Raw genomic sequence first — 21971 nt, 5'->3', positions numbered from 1 at the left:
ACCCCTCCACACACCCCTTCCACACACACACACACACCCCAGTATCACTAATCACAGGGCTACCAGATGGGATGGATATCTAACTCATGTAGCCTTATTTTGCTTGCCTCTAAATCTTGCTTATAGCAAGCTCTCTGTGTGTGTCTCTGTCTCTGTCTCTGTCTCTCTCTCTCTTCTCTCCCCTCACCCCTCCCTTCCCCCCTTTCTCTTTCCAGGATGGCCTCCCAAGCAGTGCACTATTTGGGGTAACACTGCCAGAAATCAAACCCGGCCAACTACATGAAGGCATGTGCCTTAACTCCTACACTAGCTCTTTGGTCCCAAAAGTTATCTTTTCTAAGCATGTACCCCATATACTTAATATTTTGTATATATACAGGCTTGTTGCTTATTTTGTTTAGTTGATGAATGGTTTTAACAAATGCTTAATCATTGTCTTGTTCTCTCCCCACATACATTTCCGTTTACCTCTTTGTTTAAAACTACAAGGTTAAAGGACATGTTGTCCTAAGTACTGAAATCCTGTGTTTGCCTAGTTGGTGAAGCGTGTTTGAAGCAGGTACCACTTTACTGCTAACTGCTTCAGCCTTGACCCAGACACCTGCCACCTCATCACAGCTGGGGTTAGGGCTGGCAGAGCAGTGATGCCATGGTGCTGTATTTCTTCTGACATTTACTTTATACCCTGCACTCAGACTATCCAGTTGATGAGGCAACTTTCCAGAGTACTTTCCTACATGAATGACAGGCAATGTTATGAGGCAACCTTTCAGAAGTAAAACAATAATGAAGAAATCATGACGTATGGTTCAGTGTTGTTTTCCCCTTCACTCATTCGGCTCTACAACTAATATTACAGCTTTAGGGGAAAACATTTGAACTACTCAGGTTTCTCTTTTCTTTTTTGCAGAATGAGACTACTGACTGGGCTATGCCAAATAGTACTTTAGCTTTCAATGATTCTATGACAAGAGCACAGCTGCTATGACAGACAAAAATACTGAACCACAAAATCATGAATCCTCAGTTATCCACTGTCCTGTGAAACCTTGTGTTGTCACTCACCTCATTTTGTAATACACTGAATTGAGACAAAAATAAAACCACAGTGTAAATACAATCTTGAGAATTTATATAATTCAAGCTTTAAAGCCACTTACCTGTTCCTATAGGTACATACTTATTTGTAAGAATGTTTAAAAAGTTGCAGATTTCTTTCATCACCTGTGAAATTCCATGAGAAAATATGTATAGTTTCACTTCAATAATACTTATAGTTCTTTTCATAATCAATTACAGAAAGGGATCATCATCTGGTGGTATAATACAGGAGGTAAGACATTTGCTTTGCACGCAACTGACCGAGTTTGATCCTGAGCACCACATATGATCTTCCTAACTAGGATCAGGAATGACTCCTGAGCACAGAAAGAGGAATAAGCATTGCATGTCGCCCCAAAACAGAACAAAATAAAACAAAATGGATCAACTACCAAAGAATAATTCATTGAAGAATAAAATATTTTAATAAATTATTTAACATAAAGAACTAAGGCAAACAAACCAGAAAAAAAAATCAAAACTTTTTGTTTTTTGTTGTAGGTGGTGTTTTTAATAGTAGGATTTTTTCTCTTTTTTAATTTATTTTTTTAAATGAATCACCACGAAACACAGTTACAGACTTACAAACTTTTCTGATTATATTTCAGTCATACAATGATCAAGTACCCATCTTATTAACTGTGGTGGTTACTAGAGAGTAAAAAAGAATGGGGGAAGGTGTGGGGTTTTTTTGGTGTGATGGTACTGGAACTTGGGCGGTAGATACGGTGAATCATATATACCAACAGAGGTGTTAGGGTCTACTTCTGAAGTCTTATAATATTGTAAGTTAATGATAAAGCCACAAAAGTGTGTGTGGGGAAATTAAGCATATGACTCAGTACTTCCTGACATAAATGATCATCTTGAAATTGTCACCATCATCAAAAAACATAATCATCATGCAAGCCATTTTTATTTTTTTGACCTGGCTTTTTTCACTCAGCATAAATGTTTGAGACTTACACAAATTGTTGCATGTATCAGTAATTCATTTCTTGGGCCAAAGCGATAGTGCAGTGGGTATGGTGCTTGCTTGCATGTGACTGACCCAGGCTCAATCTCCGGCATCCCCCAAGCACTGTCAGGACTGATTCCTGGGTGCAGAGTCAGGAGTAACTCCTGAACATCACTGGGTATGGCCCCAAAACAAAACAAAAATTTTGGTCTTTTTATATTCACGTGGTACTCAATTTTATGAGTACATCACTATTTGTATACTCCCTTACTTGTTGATAGATATGTGAGCTGTTTCCAGGTTTGAGATCCAAATTAGATCTTTTATTCCCTGTAGTCCTGGGAATGAAGCCTAGGGCCTCACACATGCAAGGTATGTACTTTATTGCTTGGCTACATCCACCCAGACTTAGATCTTAACTGAACTTTAGAGACAACACAAAAATTCTATTTATCATCTGTCACCCTGTCACAGCAGTGAAGCTTGGAAAAGCCAGGCATATGTCTGGTTTTTCATTTTTTTTTTAAATAGACACCAGTCTACACAAACTCTGACATGAGAACTTCTCTGGCTGACTTTAGCCTGAGAACCGTCCCATAGTTGAACCAGAGTTGAATTGTATTTGTAGCTGAGGCAATTTTTAGATTTTTGAGTAAAGTAGTTTTTTAACTATCTGGACTTTAGGTATTGGTGAGTTGAAAACCTCTTGTTTCATGTTGCCTATTTATTAGAAAGGAATGCAAGTCACGCCATTGAAGTTCAAAGGGACTTAATGGTCCATGGGGTAGAGATTAGAGTCTGAAGTTTGAGGTTCTATCTTCCTGCCTCCACACACATAATTTCTTTTTTATTTAAATGGCTTTGATTTTCATCCAGTTTGGTTACAAGAACAATATTGAACATTAACCTCAGAGTCTCCAGTGCCCTCAGCAGAAACCACATTAACACATTAACTTGGGGTTGGTTAATTCAAAATGCTCTTATCATCATCATAGACTTCAGAAATCCAAGTAAGGATTCAACCAGATAGCTTTGGACATTTTAGCCATAAATAAAGAATTAAAAGGAATCTATCCATCTATTTGGGCTAAAGAAAGAATCATCTTAACTACTCAAAGATAAAAATAATTTTTTAAAAACAAATATTTTTGGAAAAAATAAAACTAGGCCTTAATGTGGAAATCACCTGCCACACAGGTAGGGGGAGGGTGTGGGATGGAGGGTATACTGGGGTTTTTGGTGGTGGAAAATGTGCACTGGTGAAGGGACGGTGTTTACATCATTGTATGACTGAGACTTAAACCTGAAAGCTTTGTAACTACTCTCACAGCGGTTCAATAAATAAATAAATTTATTTAAAACAATTTTTAAATAAATAAAATAAAAAATAAAACTAGGCCTAAATCATTTTACTTTTAGGAATCAGATTGGTTTATAAGCTAAAATGGATTAATAAAATAGTTTGATCCTGTGGCGTACTGGATATGCCAAAAACAGTAACAATAAGTCTCTCAATGAGAGACATTACTGGTGCCCGCTCGAGCAAATCAATGAGCAACAGGATGACAGTGACAGTGACAGTTTGATCTTTAGATGAACATGGAAGTTTGAGGTAACTGAAGAAATAAAATAATCAGATTTCCCCAACACTCTTATTGATTTTAACTTCTAAAATTTGTAAAGATTTAATTGTTAAGATTCAATAAATGCTTTAAAGAAAATTAAAATTCTTCATAAGCTAAAAGGAAAGTTAATTTTTCTTTTCATTTTCTTAACAAAATAATTTTTTTATTTTTTATTTTTTGTGCTCAAGGCTTACTTCTTGCTCTATGCTCAGGGATCACTCCTGAGGGGTCTAGGGGGTCATATGTGGTGCCAGGGTTTGAACCCCGGGCGGCGTTGTAAGAGAGAAATCCTGATTCTGGCAAGCATCCCTGACTGTGGTGGTGGAGGGGGAAGAGTGATTGAAAGGGGTTTGATGCAGTGCCAGGAATCAAACCAGGATCTCAAATATGCGGGGCACAAGCTGCTTTTGAACTGCCTCCCCAGAATCCCCCAATTATTTGGGTTTGTTTTCTGGGACACATCCAGCTGTGCTCAGGGCTTACTCCAGGCTTGGCACACAGGTCACTCTTGGTGGAGTTTGGGGGACCATACTGGCTGCCAGGGTGCTAACCCTAGTTGGCCATGTGCGGTGGCCCACAAGCAGAGGGTAAGAGTTCAGTCCCCAGCACTGTTCCATGTGCCAAGTGCACCAAAGGAGACACTGCAGCTGTCATCCCTGGGATAGCAAAGCACCATGCCCAGTGCACCAGGTGTGTGCCAGCGCCACACTCAAGTATGCAAGCACCAAGACCCAATGTTCGAACCCCCTCCCCACCCATGGCAACAACCACAAAGGGAGAGGAAGGTAAAACACATTTTTTTTTCTTGTGGCATTATGGATTTATTTAATAATTAAAGACTGCTACTTTTAAAAGTTTCAGTATTTTTCATTTATCAAAGATAAAACGTTTGAATTCACTGTTCTAGATATATTTTCCCATCTTCTGTCACTGTCACTGTCATCCCATTGCTCATTGATTTGTTCAAGCGGGCACTAGTAATGTCTCCATTGTGAGACTTGATACTGTTTTTGGTATATTGAATACGTCACGGGTAGCTTGCCAGGCTCTGCTGTGTGGGCGAGATACTCTCGGTAGCTTGCCAGGCTCTCCAAGAGAGGCAGAGGAATTGAACCCAGGTCGGCTGTGTGCAAGGCAAACGTCCTACCTCTGTGCTATCGCTCCAGCCTTATTTAGTGATTTTTGGTATAATATTTCACAGTATATAATTGTTAATAATTGTTTAAAAGTCTGTTATAATGGTACCATTCAAGATAATAATGGTATTATTTTATAGTTATACTGTAATTTTTTTAAATTTATTTTTAATTAGTGAATCACCGTGAGGGTACAGTTACAGATTTATACACTTTTGTGCTTATACTTCCCTCATACAAAGTTCGGGAACCCATCCCTTCACCAGTGCCCATTCTCCACCACCAGTAAACCCAGCATCCCTCCCACCCTCCCCAATCCCATCTCCCCCCCACCCCACCCTGCCACTGTGGCAGGGCATTCCCTTCTGTTCTCTCCCTCTAATTAGCTGTTGTGGTTTGCAATAAAGGTGTTGAGTGGCCACTGTGCTCAGTCTCTAGCCCTCATTCAGCCCGCAACTCCCTTCCCCCGCATGGCCTTCAACTACATTATAGTTGGTGATCCCTTCTCTGAGTTGCCCTTTCCCCAGAATGTGAGGCCAGCCTCCAAGCCATGGAGTCAACCTCCTGGTATTTATTTCTATAGTTCTTGGGTGTTAGTCTCCCACTCTGTTATTCTATATACCATAGATGAGTGCAATCTTTCTATGTCTGTCTCTCTCTTTCTGACTCATTTTACTCAGCATGAAACTTTTCATGCCGATCCACTTAACTACAAAATTCCTGACCTCCTTTTTTCTAACAGCTGCATAGTATTCCATTGTATAGATGTACCAAAGTTTCCTCAACCAGTCATCCATTCTGGGGCATTCGGGTTTTTTCCAGATTCTGGCTATTGTAAACAGTGCTGCGATGAACATACATGTGCAGATGTCGTTTCGATTATACTTTTTTGCCTCTCTGGGATATATTCCCAGCAGTGGTATTGCTGGGTCAAATGGGAGTTCAATATCTAATTTTTTGAGAATAGTCCATATTGTTTTCCAGAAGGGCTGAACCAGTCGGCATTCCCACCAGCAGTGAAAAAGGGTCCCTTTCTCGCCACATCCTCTCCAACAGCGGTTGCTTTTGTTCTTTTGGATGTGTGCTAGTCTCTGTGGTGTGAGGTGGTATCTCGTGGTTGTTTTGATCTGCATCTCTCTGATGATTAGTGATGTAGAGCACTTTTTCATGTGCCTTTTGGCCATTCGTATTTCTTCCTTGGTAAAGTTTCTGTTCATTTCTTCGCCCCATTTTTTGATGGGGTTGGATGTTAAACACATTTTTAAAAAGTAATAACCAACTGGATTGGCCCTTCAACCTCTCATACTCTATGCAAGGGCTTAGTGGCTCAAGGGTGATACAACAATCTTCACACACTTATCTCTAAGGAAACCTTTTTTGGATCATACTTAGCAGATTATTCATAATAGGCAATACAGAATAAATTATTATGTTCTGCTTTGGAGGCAGGCTTTAGGGGTCAGAGTAGAATAATTTGAAGCATGTTGGTGGGAAGGTGGTGTAATGGTGGTAGGATTGATGTTGGAATATTGAATGTAATTAAGTATAGTGAGAGGAGACATTGGGGCCGAAGAGATAGTCTAAGGCATTTGCACACAGCAGATTCGGCTGTTGTCCCCGACATCCCAAGTGGTCCCCCAAGTACCACCAGGAGTCATTCCCGAGCAAAGCCAGGAATAACCCCTGAGCATTGCCAGGTGTGCCCCAAAAGCCCAATAAATAAGTAAAATTCAAAAAATAAATAGATAAAGGAGACATTAAGTTGAAATAACCTCTGCTGCCTTAGAACTCATAATAATCATCACACTTTGGATAACCCTCAGGCTGCGTGGTGATGCATCACTCTCTGGCTTAGGGACTGTGAGAAAGGAAGACCTGTATTACTGTACTGACACTGGCGCATCGAGGTATACATGTGTTGACTGAAAACAAAGTTATATGGAAAACGTTCTGCTCAAGTTGATATACTTGAAGTCATAAAGGCAGAATTATTTACTGGAGCTTTGTTTGAGGTTTTTGAGGGGGGACTTTGGTGGCTGTTTTTGTTTGTTTTGGGGTTTGTTTTTTGAACCCCTATTCTTTCTGAATTCTTGTAAAATTACGAGATTTTAGGGATAATAATTGTTAAATCATTCTGAAGATGCTTTGTTTAAAACCTATAGTAAACATGTCAGTGATAATTTTCAGTTTAGCTGAATCTCATTTAGTCATTTAAAGTTCCTAATGTTAACTCAGAAACATATGACTCCGAAAAGTATAATAATAATGCTAGAAAATGAAATTGAATTTAGCCTTGATTTTAAGAGCAGTGTTGAATGACTGTGCTACCAGAATGGTTATTTTCTCGTTTTTTCCTGAGTTCACTTATTTACTATTCAAGTTCTTCTTTGTCTTTGCCAACTAAGTCATTTCTATAAGCTCAAACGAGTACTGATTGCCTCAAAATGATCTTTCCCCTTAAAAATAATAAAAAGCTGTTTTAATTTTGACAGATAAACCTGCCCTTTGATAAAGTGGCAGATAGATCGGGAAATCCCCTTGGAACATGCTGTCTGTTCTATTCCTACAAATACACGGGCGTCGCCGGAGCGTTCAACGGCTCGGTTGCCGCCCCAAGGAGGGGGGACCGGGCAGGCTGTGGGCAGCTGTGTGGCCGCGGGTCCCACTGTGCCTGAGCTGCCCAGGAAGCCGAGCCACACGTTCCGCAGTTGCTTCCTGCCGCCTCCGCCCTCCAGCGTGCCCAAGGGGGTTACTGTGTCTGCCCAGAGCACAGTAGCAGCCCCCGCTGCCATGAGATGAGCTCCTGGTGCTGGCTTGATTATTTTGGCTGAGGTGCTGGCGGTGACGGTGGAAGGAGTCTACATGACATACAATGAATCCTTTGTGTGTGTGTGTGCGCGTGTGCTTGCGTGTGTGTGTTTCTGTACATACATGCATATAGTTACTTCCTGAACTGCATTTATGTGTAAAAATATGTCTTTTTAAACAAGTCTCACAATGGAGATGTTACTGGTGCCCGCTTGAGCAAAACGATGAGCAACGGGATGACAGTGAGACAGTGATACAGTGAACAACTTTATAAAAATAAAATAAAATTATCACTGTCTCACTGTCATCCCAGTTTTCATTGATTTGCTCGAGCGGACGCCAATAACATTTCCATTCTTCCCTGTCGCATGCTAGTGTAGCCGATGGCGTATTGTGGACTCTTTCAGGATCAGGGGAATGAGGACCGCCATTGTTACTGGTTTTGGCATATCGAGTACACCACGGGTAGCTTGCCTGGCTCTGTCGTGTGGGTGGGATACTCTCCGAAGCTTGCCGGGCTCTCCGAGAGGGGCGGAGGCTTTTTGGGCGGCCTCTAATCGCCTTTCCAGGTGTTCCCAGTCTAATAAATAATAATCACCAAAGGTAGTCAAAACTAAATGTAATGCCACCTTTCTTTCTTAGAAAGTTCCAACGAAAGGGAAGTTTGAAAGGTGTATTTCCAACAAACCTACTGGGTCATGGTGCACATATTATTTTGGACAGAGCAGCAGCTCCCAAGTGGTGTTCAGGGCGCTAACGGTGGGTGTGAGGGTCCCCTCCCTGATTTTGGGCCAAGCAGGCTGCCGGTTCAGTATGAGGCCCGCTGGACGTGGTGCTACTGGGGCCCTGCGGTGCCGAGTCTCTCCAGGGCCACCTCGGTGGTGACTGGGGGCTTCCAGGGCTTCACCTGGTGATGCTCAGAAGATTACCCACGTAGAACACCCGAGCAGGCATCATGCAGCACATGTGCTTTCACCCCTATTCTCTGGCCCTGGAACATGTTTTGGTTTTGGGGTGCTCAAGGTTTGCTCCTGGCTCAGTGCTCAGTAACCACTCCTGGCAGTGTTTGGGGAACCATATGTGGCCCGGAAATCAAACCTGGGTTGGTCAAATGCATGAAAGGCACCTTATCTGCTGTGCTATCTCTCTCTCTCTGGAACACGTTATTTTTAAATTAGCAATCTTCAGGTTTTTTTGGGATTTTGTTTTTTTTTACTTACTTCAACCAAGGCAAAAACTTCTGGAGTAAAACGGACAGGTCTGATAGCATGAAATTTATATTTTCTTTTTATAAAATGTTTCACAAAAATTTCTCTAAAATAGTCTGAAACTGTACTCTACAGCGATTCACTAATAAAAAATTAAAGAAAATTCTCTAAAATACGAAATATATTAAAACTTTTATGGGGTTAGAATAATAATAAACTCTAAAATATCAATATTTTAAATGCTGTGGGCTGGAGCAATAGCACAGCGGGTAGGGCTTGCATGCCTTGCATGCGGCTGACCCGGGTTTGATTCCCAGCATCCCATATGGTCCCCCGAGTACCGCCAGGAGTAATTCCTGAGTGCTTGAGCCAGGAATAACCCCTGTGCATTGCCGGGTGTGACCCAAAAAGCAAAAAAAAAAAAAAATTAAATACTATTATAAATAGTGATGTTAAATCAGATTTAATATATATATAATTATTAAGCCTTTTATTTTTTATTAAAATGTAAATGCATCAGGAAAGTTGGATGTTAAAATGATGAAATTAACACATATACTTAGGTGATAGCCCACATCTTGGTGTTGACTCTAAATTTTTGCATTGTTACGGTTTCCATTATTCAGGCTTTACTTTGCAACCATAATTTTCACATTGAGCAGCATTAGTTTTACAGACTAAGAATGGAGGAAATACGTAGAAAGTGCTCTTCACGGCACTGTTTTCAAACTGAAGCCTTCAAGTTCTCTGATTTGAGAAACAAGGTTGTGTTTCTATGCACAGTGTAATGTTTGTATGACATTCTCATGCATTCTTTACAAGAGTATAATGTCTTTATGAATTTTCTTTCCAGAGTTCTTATTTAAATTTATGTTACAGAATATATTATTGGATCTTAAAAGTAAAAAAAGAGAACGATGACAATATATAAATAGTGTATTCAAGTCAAGTGAAAGTTATGGGAGGGGGTGCTGAATCACAACTAGCAGTGCTCGGGGCTACTCCTAACTTGGTGCTCAAAGCCTTGCTTGAGGGATCATATGCAGTAGCTGGGATTCAAATCTTAGTCACATGGAAGGTAAGTGATTTACCTCCTGTACTATCTTTCCAGCCTGAAAGTAAGTTACTATCTGGTTCATTATATAAATAAAAATCTTGGGGCTGGAGCAATAGCACAGCGGGTAGGGCATTTGCCTTGCACATGACCGACCCGGGTTCGATTCCTAGTATCCCATATGGTCCCCTGAGCACCGCCAGGAGTAATTCCTGAGTGCAGAGCCAGGAGTAACCCCTGAGCATCGCCAGGTGTGACCCAAAAAGCAAAAAAACAAAAAGCAAAACAAAACAAAACAAATATATATATATACATATATATATATAAATCTTAAGTGGTTAAAAAAATGATAGGAAATGTTGAGTCTTCTTATGATAGAGGAAACTGACTCAAAATACATCAATCCACTTATATATACATATATTTATAAACATTTGACTTGGTATTTAACATTACTCATATAGAATTGCTATTGTTAATCTGTATTTATTGAATTACAAATTTTCTTTTAATTTTTAAGTTGGGTAAGTTTTAGAATTTTCTGATACATAAATAATGGAATGAATAGCTTAGTATTTTATATGATTTTTTGTTTGTTTTGGGGCCACACCAACAGAGGTTAGGCAAAAGGTCCATCTGGGGACAGAGTAAGAGGTCACATAGCCTCCTCTCATGTTTAGTTTCTTATTCCAGATAATCAAGAAGCCCAATAAACACAGGGTTCCTCTTCCAAACAGGGTTCCTACTTCCAAATACCCATGGGCAGAAAGACTGTCCTGCACCCCTCATGGAGACTTTCCCTGATCATGAAAGGGTCCGTGTTCTAGGGGGGAAATTAACAAGGCCTCAGGAGGTTGATGAAATCAATGTATAGAATGTGAACACACCACTCACAGTGTTTTTCAAAGAGTTAAACTATAATTTTCAATATGATATTTCTCTTGATAATACTCTCTTTCCTGATGTCTTCTTTTCTGTTTTAAGTCTCTCTCCAGAATAATTTATTTTTACTTCTTTCTCTCCCTTTGCTGTTTCTGTGGCTCTGATCAGGGATCACACACAAGTCCCTTGGGAGCCCCCCAGGAGAGCCCCCCTCTTTCCCTGTGCTTCTGAGACTATTGGCTGAAGTGCAACAGAGATTGCGCATTTCCTTATGACTCCAGAGATCACAACCTCAGTGCCACTAGGGCCATACACTATATTGGGGCAGGGAGTAGGGGGATAGTGGGAATTGAACTTATGACCCCATGCCATGCCATTACACAGCTGTTTTACATTTGCAAACAAATGGATGACTTTTTGTTCTGTAAGAATGAGACCTTAAAAAAAAAATCTCATTCAGTTAACCCTTGAATCCCCAGTGAGGATTTTTTTTTAAAGACTGTGAATTGCATTCATGATGCCTAACACTAGGAATTTTTCCATTTAGTTCACATGAATGAACACCTTTTGGGACCAATGAATAATGCAGGGCACAACTGGCCCGAATCTAAGGCTCTTCAACATGCAGTAGCAAAATGAATTTCTACACCCTCCGGAACTACTGCCAAACCTCCCGGAGGCAATACGAACATCCAATTAAATTCATGCATGTCTGCAAAAATGCTCATGAACACACACACACACACACACACACACACACACACACACATACACATCCCCCCCAGTGGAATGTTGAATTGTAGATATTGAAACTATTTTATTCAATACAGTTTTTAATGTCCTAAGATGCTTAACCTAATGCTGGAATGTACTTATTGAACCACATTTTAAACAAATATTCGCTCTGATTCTATATGTGCCTCAGTGTCTAATCATGTTGGAACCAGATAAAAGGGCACTGTCAAGTTCAATTTAGCCAAGATTACCTTGTCAACAAGACTTCAAAGACCTTATTCCTATAAATCATACACAAGGATTAGAATATTCTCAGTTAAAAAAGGATTGCTTAAATTTTCTGATGAACAGGCACAATCTTAATGCTACTACACTCGTTTGTGTAGCTTCCCACATGAACAAGTGGAGTTTCTCATGGGAAAGATGCTTATGTAACTTTTGGGGAAAACAATATACTAAACTTTGTATTTGGTTGAGTGCACCTTAATAAAACAGTACCTTAAAATAGAATACTTTACAGAAAATTAAAAATCACTCTGCCTGAGGTGAATGTGCTCAATTAAAAAAATAATTTTTATACATGACTTAAATTGACTGCATGATTAGATGAGTAAACTTTAGAGCAAATGTTGGAAATGTGCAGTCCTGAGGCTTAATTCAGCCTGTATTTTTGTATGGCCTGTCTGGCTCAATTTTTGGAATTTGAATTATCTCTTTGCTTTTTGGCAGCCCTCCCCACACTCCACCTCACTGTTGTCTGAGGTGCCCAACGAGCTTGCAATGTTACCTGCCTGTTCTGACTGGCTGCCATCCAAGCATTAGAACTGGGGGGCAGGGGGAGTAACTTTCCCTGAGAACTTAAATGCACTTAAGAAAAAATTGAACATATTTTTGTATACCTTTTATAATAATCACATTCCAACATAGGCTGTGATATGATTGGGAGTCTAAAATTACATAATAGTATGTCTAATCCTATTGTTCTTCTGTTACTTGTTTGTGCATTGTTTTCCTGATTGCAAGAATGCTAGGTAAAAGATAGGGAGTGGCTAGGAGAGGGGGAAATAGCATGACCAGCACCTGATGTTCTTTTGACCACTGAAGATCATAAGTCATACCTGACATACTGTTGCAGAAACAGAGAGCAGTGAAGATGGAACCATTGTTAAAGAGCCACTGGGACAGGTCTTCTAGTTTTTTAAAGTTGGCTAATTTATTTGTTTCAATTTAAAATAGAACAAAATCAAAAATAATTTGTCTATAAGTTTAAAAATGATTAAAGAAGGGCGATGAAAATATTTAACAGTTCACAAGCAGACAGTCTCTGTTCTCAAGAACTTCAAAATGACCCCAAATCAAGAAGCTTGGATAAAGAATAAGAAATAAAAGTGTAAGTATAGAACCCACAGAAAGCATGGTGTTTGACTGATTGGATTCATCAATTTCTGCTTGATTAAGATACTTATAAGAATACATAAGTTCGGGGCCGGAGCGATAGCACAGCGGGTAGGGCGTTTGCCTTGCATGCGGCCGACCCAGGTTCGATCCCCGGCATCCCATATGGTCCCCCAAGCACCGCCAGGAGTAATTCCTGAGTGCAGAGCCAGGAGTAACCCCTGAGCATTGCTGGGTGTGACCCAAAAAGCAAAAAAAAAAAAAAAAAAAAGAATACATAAGTTATTTGCTTTAGGTTTGCTGGCATGGCACCCAAGCAAGAACAGCTTCATCTTAGTTTAGAATTTTATTTTAATATTCCATAATTAAGAGTTAGATTTTTTGGGGGGGATGTTTGGGCCACACCTCATGATGCTCAAGGTTACTCCTGGCAGTGCTCAGAGGACCATATCCTTAGGAGTAAGTCGGGTGGGGGACCATACAGGGTGCTGAGGAAGGAACCTGGGTCTGCTGCAAAGAGTTAAATTTCCTTATTGAAAAGTGTATTCAGAGCGGAACTTTTGGTCAGAGCTATAGTACAGGGGGTAAGGTGCTTTCCTTGCATGCACTGGACACAGTGTTTGATCTCCAGCATCCCATATAGTCCCCCACCTGAGTTACTCCTGAGGATAGAGTCAGGAGTAACCCCCAGGCACTGCTAGGAATGGAAAAACAAAAAGAATGAACTTTGATGGAAAAGTTAAAGTGTAGTCAGTGACTTATTCACAGAATTTTCATGTGTGTATGTACTCACCATTCTTGGAAAAATTAAAGTAAGTTTTTTGGGTCTTTTTTTTTTAAAAAAAAAAACTGCACATCCACTCTGCCAAATCAGTCAAACAAGGAGACTCTCAGACTAATGGCATTGTAGCCTTTGTAAAAATTATGAAATCTAAGAGCTCAGGACAACCTATAGTGAACAGTCAGCTGGACCCTGAGCAGTTATTCCTAAATTCCCTTTCTTGCTCCCGTCCTTTCTACATAGAGCCAAGTCCATGCGGCAGCAATGCTTATACCCACAGGCAGAGGACGCTCTAATGAGGTGGATGCTGGCTTTAATGAACTCCAGTGCAGTTTATTAGGCTGTGGTTCCTTTGAAAGTCTGCACACCCTCCCACTATTCCCTCACCCCTCACCCTTCATTTCATCTTCTCCTCCTTAGCTTTAATTTTCAGAGAAAATCTAGGAAGAACCAAATCCTTCTTTCCTATCCCATGTTAAAGAACACAGGGCAAGTTTTTTTAAGGCTTCTGGGGAAAATACCCCATTTTCCTCTGAAGAATGAGGTTTGCTCTGAAAGTGGAGGAGAGCATGAGCCAAAAGAGAGTGAAAAGTTTGAAGTCCTCTATATAATTGGGGGAGAACCCTGGGGGCTCCCCACAACCTCCCTCAGTCTCCAATTAATTAAGTCAGCATTGACTTATGAAGACGAAAGCATAGACCAGACTGCAAGTCATTAACATGGGCTGTCTGTCTAGGACACCAAAAGGAGAGAAACAGCACAATCAAGTCTGCCTAAATTGCTGAGAGGCACCAATGGATGCCAGTCCAGACATAAAAGTAAGACAGATGGGGAGTGTCATGCCTCTTCTCTGAAGCAGTTCTCCCCCAAGCTCCTTAGGGTACACCACCAACTCAGAGCGTGTTAAGAGATGCACCTAAGTCAGACAGCTCAAGACATCAAAGTTTCCCCATCAAGAAACCAACTTGGGTGGAACCCACACCCCAGAGATGAATTTACTCTTAATTGTTTGATCTCAAGGAATTTAGTTTTATGAAGAGGCTTCAGAGAAGCCCTGTGAAGACGAAGACAATAACATTTTCCAGATGAATATTTTGAGACCTCGGAATTCATGGTACCCCTGCAAGAAGTTATTTGCTAGGTGGAACTTGGAATTTAGTCATATTTTCAGACTGATGCATCAGGTGAGTGATTGTTGCTCTAGCTGGCTATAGCACTCTAGACCTGAGAGATTTTCATTCTCTCTCTTTCTCTTGTTCTCTGGGCCACACCTAACTGTGCTTAGAGTTGAGTCTTAACTCTGTGCTCAAGGATCACTCCTGGTGGGGTTTGAGGAATCATATGTGTTGCCAGGGATTGAACCTGGGTCAGTCACATGTAAGACCTCATTCGCTATACTATCAATCTAGCTCCAATTCATTATTTTAAAGGTCCAAACTGGATTAGGGTTGTGGTTTAGTGGTCAAACTCATACCTTTTGTGTACAAGCCTTAGCACTGAAAAAAAAATCAAACCTACCACTTATAATTTTCCCATTGCTGTTTTAATTTTTTGGAGCTTGGTTTTTGTTTTTGTTTTTTTTTTTTAACTACACCAATTCTGGCTCTGCACTCAGTGATCACTACTACTGGCAGTGCTTGGTGGACTATATAGGAATCGAACCTGGACCAGCTGCATGCAAGGTAAATGCCCTTACCTGTAGTGCGATTGCTCCAGCCCTGGAACTTAGTATCCTAATGAAGTATCCTGTTTACTGCCAGATTGTGAAATTGAATCTTCATCTATACATGTCATTGAAGGAGTCTTCAAAATGAAGTGTTAAGCCCTTACCTAATAGTCCTTGAAAACAAAAATGGAAATTATGAGACCAGAGGGATACTACTGGGGGTAGGACACTTTTCTATGTGGAATGACCCTAGTTCAGTCCCCAGCACAACATACGGCATCACCAGGAGTAATCCCTGAGAGCGAATCACTCAGTATAGCTCAGTGTGTTCCCTCCCACCACATAAAAAGAATTACAAGAAAAACATGGCTTCAAAGGGAGTAGAAAAGGGTACAGGGGAAAGTGACAGGGAACTGACAGAGATAGTTCATTTTCCATCAGAAATCAAGTCTTTTTGCAGGTAGGACTTCTTTATATCCCCATTTTCTGGAACTGAAGTATTCCTCCTTTATTTGAGCATCAAAAGACACTTTTTCCTCCAGGTGGTATGCAGGAATATATTTTTAAAATAAAAATGAATTTAATGTTAAAAATGTGGTCTCACTCCTACCTCTAGGATATCACCAAACTTAGCCCAGGAGTGGGGATTGGGGATCAAGTTATTTGGAAGGTAAATCCATAAATATCAAGAGAAAGTAAGAACTGTTTTTCTTATAAAAAATAAATGGGAGAAAAATAGCAAAACTTTGCAACTGCTGGAACATAAAAAAGGGAAGGAAGGAAGGAAGGAAGGAAGGAAGGAAGGAAGGAAGGAAGGAAGGAAGGAAGGAAGGAGGGAGGGAGGGAGGGAGGGAGGGAGGGAGGGAGGGAGGGAGGGAGGGAGGGAGGGAGAAAGGAAAGAGAGAGAAGGACAGAGAAAGAGAAAGTAAAAGAGAAGGAGAAAGAAAGATATTAGGTAAGGTTTTAAGCCTGGAGGACCAGGAAAAGATGAAGAAGGAAGTTGGAGAGAGATGCCAGTCTAAGAAAGGGATGGATTTGTTTTCTACCTTATTGTTTCAGGTGGTGGCAAGTTTGTATCACAAGCAGCACAGCTTGGAGCAAGAATGAAAGATGAGGACTGGTAAAGATTCCATCAGGTTGGAGGGAATAACAACTAAGACTGAAAGTGAACGCAGGTAAGAATCGTTCCAAAATTTAATCATTACTTCATGATTTACTCCTTGACTCCTTCAGGAGATTCATGTTTAGCAAGCAGGACAAAAGTTGTAAGGAAGACAAGAAGAAAGAAAAGAGATCATGGAAACCAAAGGTGTAGGGAGAGGAGACAACTTTAAGAAAAAGAAAGAAGAGAAAAATTTAGGTGAATGCAAACTGAGAAAAGTCCATTGGACGTGATTAGAAAGAGCAAATTAGAGTAGTTGTCAAGGCTGACTGGTAAAGAAGGTTCTCTCTTAACTAAGCTAGCTTCTAAACCCTCAGAGCAACAGCCTGACTGAATATGGTCGGACTGAGAAAGCAGATTTTTCTAACAGATACAGGAACTCAGGGAAGAAGGGAACAGTAGGGCACAGAATGGGTGGAGTTCCGGGCAATTCTTGATTAATAGCCAATGTAAAGAAAACCCAGCAAGCAGCCGAGTGACTGGATGCAGGGAAATTCATAGGGAGAGCAGTACAGAACTGAAAGCCATTACAAAATCTTAGTTAAAAGCAGAAAAAAAATAAAGATTGAAAAAACAATTTGTCATTACAAGCACTTGCATTTTTGTTTCCTTCATTCTCCCTTCCAGTGTTTTGTTGCTTACCTTAAGGGATGGGAAATGTGGAAAGTAGCCCATGGACAGTTGTCTTTAATTTTTTACACATTTTTGAAAGGGGTGTGGAGAACAACAGGGCACTGAAAGCTCTAGAAACTCAGTGCATTGGACTCTGTCCCATCCTTTTTCTCTTTCAAATCTATTCAGTTATAACATAAACATCAATATCCAATATTCAACCATGTGGGGGAAAAGGAAAATTTCCCTTTGCCTTTAATGAGATAGCCTGGGAATAATGGATGAGAAATTAGAATAGGAACCAACTCATTCAGGCTTAATAAAGTAAACCACTGTTCATGGACAGGACATTCACTTTGGGTTGTGCTTGGCAAGTATGAGTGTTAAGGGTGTGGAAATTATTCAGCTACAGAAGTCCCTTGAAATTCCCTGAAATTTCACAAAAGCTAGGAATTCAGACAGGCACAAGTGTCTTGTTTTATAACCACTGGAAGACAGCAAGACTGCTCCTTAAGCTGGATTTTCTGTTTCATTCCTAAGAGGAAGTCTGACAGACAAAAGTGACAAGTGGGGTTTTCCAGACTAAATGAGGTAGAGGACTCAGGTAAAAACATTATCCAACTAGGAAGAGGATGGAAATTCCACTCTGAATAGCAGGGAAGAGTAGAAGGAAATGCAAATGAAGACAATGCTGAACCCATTTCAAGGGTGTTATTTCTAAAAATTATATTCAAATGTTTTCATGTTTCCCAGTCTATCTTAAACACTCAATACTGGACCAGTATGAGTTTATTTAAACAATTTGAAAGTTGAGAAATTACCGAAGATGTGATGAGGAATTCACGGTTAACTAGTCCAAAAATCACTGTATCACTGTATCACTGTCATCCGGTTGTTCATCAATTTACTCGAGTGGGCGCCAATAATGTCTCCATTCGTCCCAGTCCTGAGATTTTAGCAGCCTCTCCTTACTCATTTTTCCCAATGATTGGAAGCTCTTTTTAGGGTCAGGGGAATGAGATCTGTAATTGTTACTGTATTTGGCATATAGAATACACTATGGGGAGCTTGCCAGACTCTTCCATGGAAGTTCAATGTAGCCATAAAAATCACCAACTCAGGGCTGGAGCGATAGCACAGCGGGTAGGGTGTTTGCCTTGCACTTGGCCAACCTGGGTTCAATTCCCAGCATCCCATATAGTCCCCCGAGCACTGCCAGGGGTAATTCCTGAGTGCAGAGCCAGGAGTAACCCCTGTGCATCGCCGGGTGTGACCCAAAAAGCAAAAAAAAAAAAAAAAAAAAAAAAAATCACCAACTCTTCTTTTTTTTTTTTTTGCTTTCTGGGTCACACCCAGCGATGCTCAGGGGTTAGTCCTGGCTCTGCACTCAGGAATTACTCCTGGCAGTGCTTGGGGTACCATATGGGATGCCGGGGATCGAACCCGGGTCGGCCGCGTGCAAGACAAACGCCCTACCCGCTGTGCTATCGCTCCGGCCCCACCAACTCTTCTTTTCACCTTCAAACTAATTGTTACTTAGAACCAAAGCCTTCTGGTGAGGAGAAAGAATTAAAAAGTTCAGAAAGGTGTCCTTAATCCGCTTCACTGTCCAAAGACAATGGACAGTCGCTTTACAGACTTTTATGGTTCTTCAATTTTTTTTTCTTCATGTTTTCATGTTCGTGAAAAATGTTTTCCTCATGCTTTGTAAAAATGATACAAGTTTTTATTATGTTAGTACATTTTACTCTCTAAATATTTATATTATAGCTTTTGTTTGTATCTGCATTATAGCGAGTTGTTAAAAGAGAATTGAAATAATTGTATATAAAAATAGTTTCAAAAGATACTGGTTTAGTTCAAGGCATAAGTTTTAAGAAATAACAGGTTTATTATATTAGACTGAAAAATATTACATGCATATTTTATTGGGACATCTGTGAAGTTTGAAAAGGAGGAACTTTTTAATTTTACTTATGGATGCCAGTGATTTTTCTTTGTCCATGAGAGAGGAGTCTGATAATGGGAGTGCTTCGGCAGTTACTGATTGTGGAAAAACCTGGACTGTGAAGTTCATCCAGAAATGGCATGAAAGTGTTGTTTTTGTTTAGAGACTAATTGGTCTTTTTTGACAACTGTCTCTGAACCTGGACTGGAACTGAAATATTACTTAATATGTGTAAACTATGTATATGTAAAATCTGTATTGTAAAAATGAAAAACAATTTCTGTAGAATAAGGAAACTTATTCTGTAGAATAAGGAAACTCTTTTTGATCAAACCCTGATTTTCCTTCATTAATAACTATAATGTCACTATGAATGGAGAAGGAAATTAACCAGGAAAGTGCAAAGATTAGATTTTCTTAAGATTTTCTTGAGGTATTACTGGAAAATAAATAAATAAATAACTTTAATCATTCCCTCTCATTGAAATGGAAAAGAACCTCTTATGCTTCTTCATTTTTGAATTAAAAAAGAATTTCCCTTTATATTCCTTGAGTAAAAATACACAAAAGCTGGAGGGATAGTAAAGCATGGTTTGCAAGTGCAAGACCTGGGTTCAATTCCCAGCATCACCAGTGTTGCCCCCAAACCAAAACTAAATGAATCTTGAAGGATCCTGACAGACAGTATTAGGATTAAGATGCTTGCCTTGCATGCAGCCAAATCCGTGGCACTGCATGTTGGCATGTTGGGTGTAGCCCCCCAGAAAAACAACAAATACCAAAGAAACAGTTTCCCTATTCCGCGATTTTTATGCCTTCTGAACTACATACATAATGTTTTTTAAAAAGAAATATGAAACCTTTTTAATGACTCTCCAAGTAAAGAACAATTCCCTCCCTGTAACTTACCTCTTGCATCCTTTCATACCAAACATTAAGCCAAAAAGTCCTTGGGGGAGACTTTTTGTTTTGGTTTGTGGGCCACACCCAGCAACGCCCAGGGGTTAATCCTGGCTCTGCACTAAGCAATCACTCCTGGTGATGCTCTGGGATGCTGAAGGTCAAACCGGTTGGTGGTGTGCAAGGCAAACACCCTACTCACTGCACTATCCCTCCAGTCCCTGGGAGTTTCTATTCTACAGAGTCATGTCTATGATTTGTTTCCAAAGAAAGATAAAGTCAGGGGCTAGAGTGACAGGACAGCAGGGAAGGTAGTTGTCCTGCATGTAGCCAACTTGGTTTGATCCCTGGCACCACATATAGTCCCCTACCTATCCAGCCCATCAGGAGTGATCCCTAAACACAGTAGGGTGTGGCCTCAGATTCAACAAATCCCCTCCACAAAAAAATATATTATCAACAACCCATGGCTGTCAGCACCATCTCTGCCTTCTTCCTGTAAAATACATCCATACTATTGCTAAATATGTAGTTTATGTAGTTATTATCTTTGGCTAACTCTTTTTGATCAAACCCTGATTTTCCTTCATTAATAACTATAATGTCACTATGAATGGAGAAGGAAATTAACCAGGAAAGTGCAAAGGGAAAGACCAGGCTTGATGTTCAGACAGTAAAAACCTTGATCTTCAGAATAAGTGTACTAGTCCAAAAAGGAAAGGAATATTTAATTCAGTGACTCTGCTACAAGATAATCAGATAGGTAACAGGTAAGCAGATAGGTAATCTGCTACAAGATACCCTTTGCTCAGATAGGGTAGATGACTGGGGGGTGGGGGGTGTCGAAGAGCTATGCTATGCTGGAATTCTTAGTTGGATCCGCAGCACCAGTAGCTTCTGACCCCCCCACACCCAACGCTCAGCCCCCACCTCCAAAACAATAACTTTTGTTATTCGTGCAGTGCGCACACTCTGCTCTTATCTCAAGAACTACCAAAATCAGATGAGATCAATTCAAAGATTGGTATTATAACTAAATTATCAGTTTCTAAACAGCAGTGGATTCATTTATCCTAAATCATTGTGCTTCACCTTAACCAGAAATTGTTCTTGCAGGGTCTTTTAAATAAAACTAGGTGGTAGTATAAGCCCTTAATTTTTTTTCTTAAAAAAAAGCAACTTTAATTAAAAAAAATGAAATGAAAAAATTTACATCAGATTCTTTTTATTTCTTTTGCTTTTTGGGTCATACCCAGCGATGCTCAGGGGTTACTCCTGGCTCTACACTCAGGAATTACTCCTGGTGGTGTGTGGGCAACCATATGGGGTGCCAGGGATTGAACTTGGATCGGGTTGGCTGCGTGCAAGGCAAACGCCCTACCCACTGTGCTATCGCTCCGGGCCCGATTCCCTGTTCTTAGACTTCACTGTATCATTGTATCACTGTCATCTCATTGTTCATCGATTTGCTCCAACAGGCACCAGTAACGTCTTCATTTGTCCCTGTCGAGTGCTAGTGTAGCCCAATGGCAACTGCTTGCTCCAGGAACACGAAAGAGAGCACGTTGTTGTTACTGTTTTTTGGCATATCAAATACGTCATGGGTAGCTTGCCAAGGCTCTGCCGTGTGGTCTTAGACATTATGCACTTAAATTTTTATTGAGCTAACAATGATTTACAATAAATGCTTTTAGGGTACAGTGTTACAATAGCCACCTGCTACTCCACTACCAAATTACCAACATACTTTTACTTCTGTTTAGGGATCCCTTCCTATTTCCCACCCTCTTAACTCTGTGTGTGTGTGTGTGTGGTAAAGCAAGATAGTTCAGGTCCACCAGAGTGGAATTAAGATAACAAAGAAACACAGACAAGTGTGTCTTGAGGAGTAAATTCCAAATGGCTTTCAGGAGGAGTTTTTCTACAGTTCTTTCAAATGTGTGTTTCTGGAATTTTGCATAGGTAAAAGTTAATCTGCTATAGGAAAGCCTCAAAATATT

The sequence above is a fragment of the Sorex araneus genome, chromosome 1, assembly GCF_027595985.1.
Source record: "Sorex araneus isolate mSorAra2 chromosome 1, mSorAra2.pri, whole genome shotgun sequence".
In the NCBI taxonomy this organism is placed as follows: Eukaryota; Metazoa; Chordata; class Mammalia; order Eulipotyphla; family Soricidae; genus Sorex; species Sorex araneus.
Note: the sequence above shows the minus strand (reverse complement) of the source record.